The sequence below is a fragment of the Delphinus delphis genome, chromosome 6, assembly GCF_949987515.2.
Source record: "Delphinus delphis chromosome 6, mDelDel1.2, whole genome shotgun sequence".
Classification (NCBI taxonomy): domain Eukaryota; kingdom Metazoa; phylum Chordata; class Mammalia; order Artiodactyla; family Delphinidae; genus Delphinus; species Delphinus delphis.
The window spans coordinates 47,559,846-47,567,838 of NC_082688.1; the positions used below are offsets into that span (position 1 = coordinate 47,559,846).

The 7,993-nt window shown below is 42.3% G+C and overlaps 1 non-coding gene across 1 annotated transcript; it reads left to right on the forward strand.

Moving 5' to 3' along the window:
* Positions 1 to 6,492: 6,492 nt before the first annotated feature.
* Positions 6,493 to 6,599, forward strand: LOC132427779 (U6 spliceosomal RNA). The gene has a single exon (XR_009519986.1). It is a non-coding gene; the product is annotated as a U6 spliceosomal RNA (small nuclear RNA).
* Positions 6,600 to 7,993: the final 1,394 nt, after the last annotated feature.

Sequence of the window (7,993 nt, forward strand, 5' to 3'; positions counted from 1 at the left end):
CCTCATGAGTGATTCTCAATTGTATCTTGGACAGTTTTGCTATTATATTATGAGATTCTGGATCATATTTAAATCTTCTCTTTTATCAGGTCTTCTATGACACCACATCAGTGGAGGAAGGATGGTGATGCCTTATAAGGTAATAAGTAATACTTATTACCTTATACTTATTAATACTTATTAATAAGTATACTTATATAATAAGTAATACTATAGTATTACTGTCAGGTGGCGTGGAAACTCAAATTCCCCTCTTGGCCTCCACTGAACCCTGGGAAGCGGAGGGGCATCTCATTATTGCTGGGTGGGAGTGGGAGTTCAGACTCTCCGCTAGGCCTCTGCTGACACTACAGGGGGCTGGGAAGCCTAGCTTGGGATGGAATGTGGTAAAGTCCCAGGTTCCCACTCAGCCCTCTCTGATACCACCTTGGTAGGGAGGGGTGACTCAACCGCTGGGTCGGCATGGAAGTCCTGGCTCTCCACATAGTCTTTACTGACAACCTGGGGCAGAGGTTGGGGGTAGTCTCATTCCCATATGGTGGGGATAAATGTTCCACCTCCCCGCTGGTGGGGGGAAGAGAAATGCCTTGTTATAGCTGGCCAAGGACATAAGTCTAGGCTCTCCACTCATACTTTTCTGTGGTGTTTGGTTGCAGTAGAGCAATTATTCTCCAAAAGTTTTTTGTTTTGTTTAATTAATTAATTTAATTTTATTTATTTTATTTTTGGCTGCGTTGGATCTTCGTTGCTGTGCGCGGGCTTTCTCTAGTTGCGGGGATCGGGGGCTACTCTTCGTTGCGGTGCGCAGGCTTCTCCTTGCGGTGGCTTCTCATTGTGGAGCATGGGCTCTAGGCGTGTGGGCTTCAGTAGTTGTGGCACATGGGCTCAGTAGTTGTGGCTCACAGGCTCTAGAGCGCAGGCTGAATAGTTGTGGCGCACAGGCTTAGTTGCTCTGCGGCATGTGGGATCTTCCCGGACCAGGGCTCAAACCTGTGCCCCCTGCATTGGCAGGTGGATTCTTAACCACTGTGCCATCAGGGAGGTGCTGTCCAAAAGTTTTGTTTTGCTAGGCTGCCCCTTTCCTTTTCCAGTAGCTAGAGAGAACCGATTTTTCTTGGGGATTTTTTTGTCTACACTTGTTGGCTTTTCCAGGATGCCTGCTTCTCCAGAACGCAGTCTGGGCTATCCCAGGCAAGAAGGAAACCCACATCCCCATGTCCTTCCATTGGTCCTGAGATCCCTGAAGGTCTACCTTCTTCCCTTTACATGTTAGAACCTTCTTATATTTGTTTTATATACGGCGTCAAGGGCCTTTAGCTGTTCTTAGCCAGAGGAACAAAGAGATGTGTGTTTATTCCATTTTGTCCTGGAACTGGAAACTCAATATCGGATTCCTACTCTCATTACCATGGTATCATAAGTCAATGGTTCCAAGAAGGAAAATGAACATTTGAGCCCATATACTTTTTTTTTTTTTTTGCGGTACGTGGGCCTCTCCCGTTGCGGAGCACAGGCTCCGGACACACAGGCTCAGCAGCCATGGCTCACGGGCCCAGCCGCTTCGCAGCATGTGGGATCCTCCCGGACCAGGGCACGAACCTGTGTCCCCTGCATCAGCAGGCAGACTCTCAACCACTGAGCCACCAGGGAAGCCCCGAGCCCCTATACTTTTATTGCTAATACCCACTGCTCCTAAGTTCCAGTACAACTGGGTGGATGTAAAAGGTTTTACCTCAACACCCAACCCAACAGTTTTCCCCTTCTAGTGTCAGTGCAGCGGGTGGGAAATGAGACAGTTGTGGTGTCAGAAATCTAAATTTCCCAGGTGTTGAGTTGTTTGCCTCTGGCTTGGGAAGTGTGACTCACTAGCTATGCTTCTTCAGGGAACGTAGCTGCCAAGACAAGATCTCTGTTCTCTATCATGAAGGCTCCCCCTGCTTTCATGGCATTTTAGAGCTTAACTGACACTTCATCTCTGCAGATAAATTCTGTGCTGGGGCAAGAGAAGGAACCATCACTTTTATAAATTTCAAATGTACTCTGTAACAACCAACACAAGCACTTCAAGCCTTGACATCCTTGCTACTGGCACACATTTCATGTAGCAATTGGGGCTGCCACTTAAGGATTGCAATTTGTGCATTGTACAAAAGCACCCAGCCAATGGGACAAAAGGGAGTTAAGATCCAGCCCAGGCTCCTCTTGCCAAATCATGTACCCACATGGCTACATCACTCAGAGGGGGTGCCTTTTTCAAATTTGCACAAAGGCTCCCTATAAGCAATCAGCTGGGCTCTGAATCTAACAATAACAGTATTGCAGCATCTCAAAAGAAATACTCTCTTGTATTCCATAAACTCATTATACATGAATATTCAATGGATACTCATACATAATTTATGTCATCACTTCAAAATCATTTATTTTCAGATTTTCAAGCCTATTAAAATGAGCTCCAAATCATCTGAGGTAGGAGCCCATTGCAAATTTTGGCAAAGGGTCAAATTGGCTTTTTAAATGTATTTCCATTATCTTCCTGGGATTGCAGCTTCCCATTAGTGAGGGTTGTTAATTTTCAGGTGCCGGGCAGATAAGGCTTTTCTTATCTAGGCTTTTCTTTTCTTATAAGCTAGGCTTTCTGATTGGCACAATCCCCTGTCTCTTAGCTGTGAACAAAGCCCTCTGCCTTATCCCCTCTGATCATGCAACATCAGTATATGCTTCCAAGGCAATTGAATATTCCTGCCATCTTGGAGTGGCTGCAGCATTGATTAAATCTGGATACTGCAGGTTGAAACAGGAAACTAAAGAGTTGTAAGAAGAGGCCCATTATTTGTCTACTTAACCAACCAGCTAGTGGTCACTTAGTGGATATATCTCTTATTACTTGGATCAAATAAGCTTTCTAAAATATATTGGTCTTAGTCTTACTATAAACCAAATAGTGATTTAGATGTAAACAGTCAGCTCACATCAAGACAAATAACAAGAGAGCACCAAAGCACACCTTGGTTTCTTTTTTTTTTTTTTTTGCGGTACGCGGGCCTCTCACTGCTGTGGCCTCTCCCATTGCGGAGCACAGGCTCCGGACGCGCAGGCCCAGCGGCCATGGCTCACAGGCCCAGCCGCTCCGCGGCATGTGGAATCTTCCCAGACCGGGGCACGAACCCGTGTCCCCTGCATTGGCAGGTGGACTCTCAACCACTGCGCCACCAGGGAAGCCCACACCTTGGTTTCTTAATCCACAACACTGACCCTTTGTTTCTTGGCTTCATCAAAATATTAATATTTTGGAAAATATTACTATTTTAAAAAATGAAAGCAATGATGAGCTGGTCACCATGCCAAAAGCACTGAACTGGGCTCCATGCTCCTCTTTGCCAAAGCCATTTGATCAGTTCCGCAAATCTCCCAACACCACTGCACGCCAGGGTCCGTGTTCACTAGATGAAGAGTTTAAGCTAGCCCTCAAACACTCTAATTTTTATACATCCCAAACAAGTACAGCTTGAGTATGCAATGTCCTCTGAGTTGCTTTTTCTCTTTTAAACATTTGCTATAATTTTCCTAATACATTGAAAACTTTTTTCTCCTTGATATAGGAAATGATTTCCCATCTGCTAACTCTCATTTTTCAAATGTACTCAATTCTAACAGCAAAGACAAGAATTCTATAAACAGCCACACCCCTTTTGCAAACCACCATGTCACAAGGAAGGTTCTTTTTTGAAACTGCATTGTAAATAAAAATAAAATAAAATTTGGAGACTTGCTGTAAGTTTTCTTTTAGTTGTTAAATGTGAGTAGAATAGATTCTTTATTATCTTCCCATATAATATATCCCATTGTATAAGTGTAATATATAACCTTGTACCAAAAAAATGGTATTTTGAAAAGCAGATTAAATCACAGAACTTGGCTTATATGGCTCTCTAAAATGTTTGTCATAAGTATATATTATCATATGACTGGACTTCCATTATTAAAGTGTTTAGTTTTTAAGTGTTTGGTTTGGAAATATTCATTCAATGTGAAGGATTAAAACAAAACAAGGGCTTCCCTGGTGGCGCAGTGGTTGAGAGTCTGCCTGCTGATGCCGGGGACACGGGTTGGTGCCCCGGTCCGGGAAGATCCCACATGCCGCAGAGCGGCTGGGCCCGTGAACCATGGCCGCTGGGCCTGTGAGTCCGGAGCCTGTGCTCCGCGGCGGGAGGGGCCACAGCAGTGAGAAGCCCACATACCACAAAAAAAAAACAAAAAACAAAAATAAAACAAAACAAAACTCATTAAAAGGCCAGGATCCTGGTCCTCCTTTGCCATATGCTATGAGATCTCAGTTAAGACACTTACTTTCCCTGGTTCTTTGTTTCCACATCTAGAAAGTGAAGAAGCTAAATTAGATGCTTTATTAATGGCTTACAGTCCTATAACTGTCAGATAGTTTTTGAACAGTTCATTCAGGAGTCTCAAAGCATTAGAACAGCTAATAATTACTAATTTACAGATGAAGAAACTGGAACTCAAATAAGCTAAGTAACTTGCCCAAAATCACAAAACTAAACTGTGGAATAGCTAATCCCTTACCCACGCCTGTCTGATTCCAAAGCTCATGCTTTTAGCTCTACCTCCAATGGAATTCTCCACTTTCAGGAGGAGAAGAAACTCTGGTTTCCATAACTTTATAAAGGATAGGACATAAAATCTATATGCTATAGAAGAGCCGCCTTGGAGAAAGTACTGGACAGTTTGAGAGTTGGCCTCTATATTTTGTCCTTTGAATAACTGAGACAGTAGCTCTCAAACTATGACCTGGACCAGAAGGATCAATAACACCTTAAAAATTGCCAGAAATGCAGGTTCTCAGGCCCCACCCCATGCATACTGAATTAGAAACTCGGGGAATGGGACCCAGCAATCTGTGTTTTTACAAGCCCTCCAGGTGATTCTGTTACACACCACAGCTTGAGAACCACTGCACTAAGATGTATGACCTTGAGAAATGCATGCAAGAACTCTTGAGTTCCAGTTGCCAGCTCTGAAATCCTATGGTCCTTCTATGACCTAAAGTCTGAATTATTAAGAGGAAGATAGATCAGATTCATATCCTTAATTCTGAAAACTGATATCCAATAAAGGGAAGAAGGGGAAGGCAGATGAGGACGAAGAGGTCAACCTTTTGTATAGCCCCCAATTAGTCAAAGCAACAGTTTTATTTGTGATGATTTATGGCAGTGATGCCTGTGACATCCCAAAATAGAACATCTTTTTTGGAGTCACTCTGAATGCATCTAGCTCTTTGGGAATTTAAAAATTTATTAGGCAACTTGGAGTTCAGCTCAAAGAAAGACAGAATCTATTTAAAATATGCATTCTGTTTCTTTAGCCCTGCTTTAAGCCTTCAGGAGACAGTTTCTGGGAATGGAGTCTAATAGATCATTTTTGCAAAATGGAACAAAGTAATATCTCACTTCCCAGGAGTTAAAACCTCTCCCCACACCCACACCACCCCAGGAGGTGACATATATCTCGGAATTCATTTCAAGCAGAGATGACATAACCAGCTTTCCAGGTAGCTTCAGGAACTTACGTTTCCCCAGCTTAGGAATGACTCAGCAGATGGCCTTAAGTACCAGGCTGGCGCCAAGGGTCATATTTTCATTATTTATTAAACATTTTACTTGCTCACAGCCTAAGTCCCTGTAACTCAATTCTCACATTGTGCATGCCTTGGGTCAGAAACCTCTTCATTAGGCCTAGCCCTGAGGTTAGAACAAATGCCATTTTTCACTTACGAGGCTGAAGCTACTGACCCATCATCAAAATATCTGGTGCCTAGTAACCATTCAATGAATGTCTGTCAAGTGAAATAGTGAGTTAAAGAAAGTAGTGCCCAGGCTTCAGTTTAATTTATAAATATCAGTAATGGTTGTGCACCATTTGGAACACAGCCTCTTACTTACTGCTTTCATAATGGAGGACATTAACGTGTTCTGAGCACTTATTAACGTCCTGAGTACTTTGTGAATGTCTCATTTGATCCTCACAGCAAGTCCAAGGTTGGAGTTGTATTGTCCCATTTTGTAGGCAAGAAAACTGAGGCTGAGATTCCTGAAATTGTACAGCTGATAAATGGCAGAGCCAGGACTGGAACTTTTTTTTTTTTTTTTTTTGCGGTACGCGGGCCTCTCACTGTTGTGGCCTCTCCCGTTGCGGAGCACAGCCTCCGGACGCGCAGGCTCAGTGGCCATGGCTTACGGGCCCAGCCGCTCCGCGGCATGTGGGATCTTCCCGGACCGGGGCACGAACCCATGTTCCCTGCATCGGCAGGCGGACTCTCAACCACTGTGCCACCAGGGAAGCCCTGGAACGTGATTCTTATCCTACTTTCCCTGCTGTCTAATACTGGACTTAGTATGGAGGCAAAATGGCTCCTCAGAACTAGGGTTCAGACTTTGGCCCTGAAACAGGTTGATAGTCAAGAATCATAGGTCTGTGCTCGCTTCGGCAGCACATATACTAAAATTGGAACGATACAGAGAAGATTAGCATGGCCCCTGCACAAGGATGACACACAAATTCGTGAAGTGTTCCATATTTAAAAAAAAAAAAGAAAAAAGGAATCATAGGTAGGTCCTACCTTGAAATAACAGACAGAGACAACTGATTATGGCAGATAAATGGAGAAATGAGTAAAACCATACTTTTAAAATCAAATATTTTATACATATAAAATAATTTATGGAGATGTCATATACAAAATATGAATAAAAATAGGTAAGTTATAAAGAATATAATAAAATAAAGACATATGTGCCCATCACCCATGTATATAACATTTCTTCATATATATGTAATATATATATAAAGAATCTCTTTATCCAGAAATTACCACTGTCTTAAATTTTTTATTTTCCCCTTGCTTTTCTGTATGGTTTTATTACATGTCTATGTATATGCATGTACAAAATATTTTATTAACTTTGTTTTTAACTTTATATATAAGGTATTATACTTCAAGTATTCTTCTGCAACTTGCTTTTTTAAAATTTAACGTTATGTTCCTGGATTTATCCATTTTGTCACATAGAGCTGTGGTTCATTCATTTTTACTGATGTATAGTATTCTATTGTATGAACATACCTTAATCTATTCTTTCTGTCAATGGGCATTTGGATTGTTCCCCGTTTTTGACCATCACAAATAGTGCTATCATGAACATCCTTGTACATATCTCCTGAGCATTATGTTACTACCTAGAAGTAAATTTCTGAGTCACAGAGTATGCACATGTTCTCCTTGATAAGGCAATGACAAATTGTTTTCTAAAGAGTTTAGACCAGTTTACACTGGTATCAGCAATAGCTAAGTATTTATATATCCTCTCAACATTTGATATTGTTATACTTTTTCATGTTTGCTGGTCTGGTAGGTGGAAAGTGGTGTCTATTAGTTTTTATTTGTAGTTCCTACATAATTTATTTGGTTGAGCATCTTTTCATGTGTTTATTGGCTTTTATGATTTCCTTATCTATGAAGTACATACAGTTCATCTCTCTCTCTTTTTTTTTTTTTGCGGTACACGGGCCTCTCACTGCTGTGGCCTCTCCCGTTGCGGAGCACAGGCTCCGGACGCACAGGCTCAGCGGCCATGGCTCATGGGCCCAGCCGCTCCGCGGCATGTGGGATCTTCCCAGACTGGGGCACGAACCCGTGTCCCCTGCATCTGCTGGCAGACTCTCAACCACTGTGCTACCAGGGAAGCCCTCTCAACCCTTTTATACTGAAATGTGGATGAGGAATTGGAGATACATGAGTAGTGCCAAGATAAATGAATGAGTGGAAGAAGAGAAGACAACATGTTTGAAAGGCCAGAAATCAACGAGAATATGGTGTGTTTGAGAAACCAACAGAAATTCCATGCAATATGTTGCTAAAATGCGAACTTTGACTTTAAGGTAAGAGAGATCTGAAATTGAAGCAGGTTCTACAACA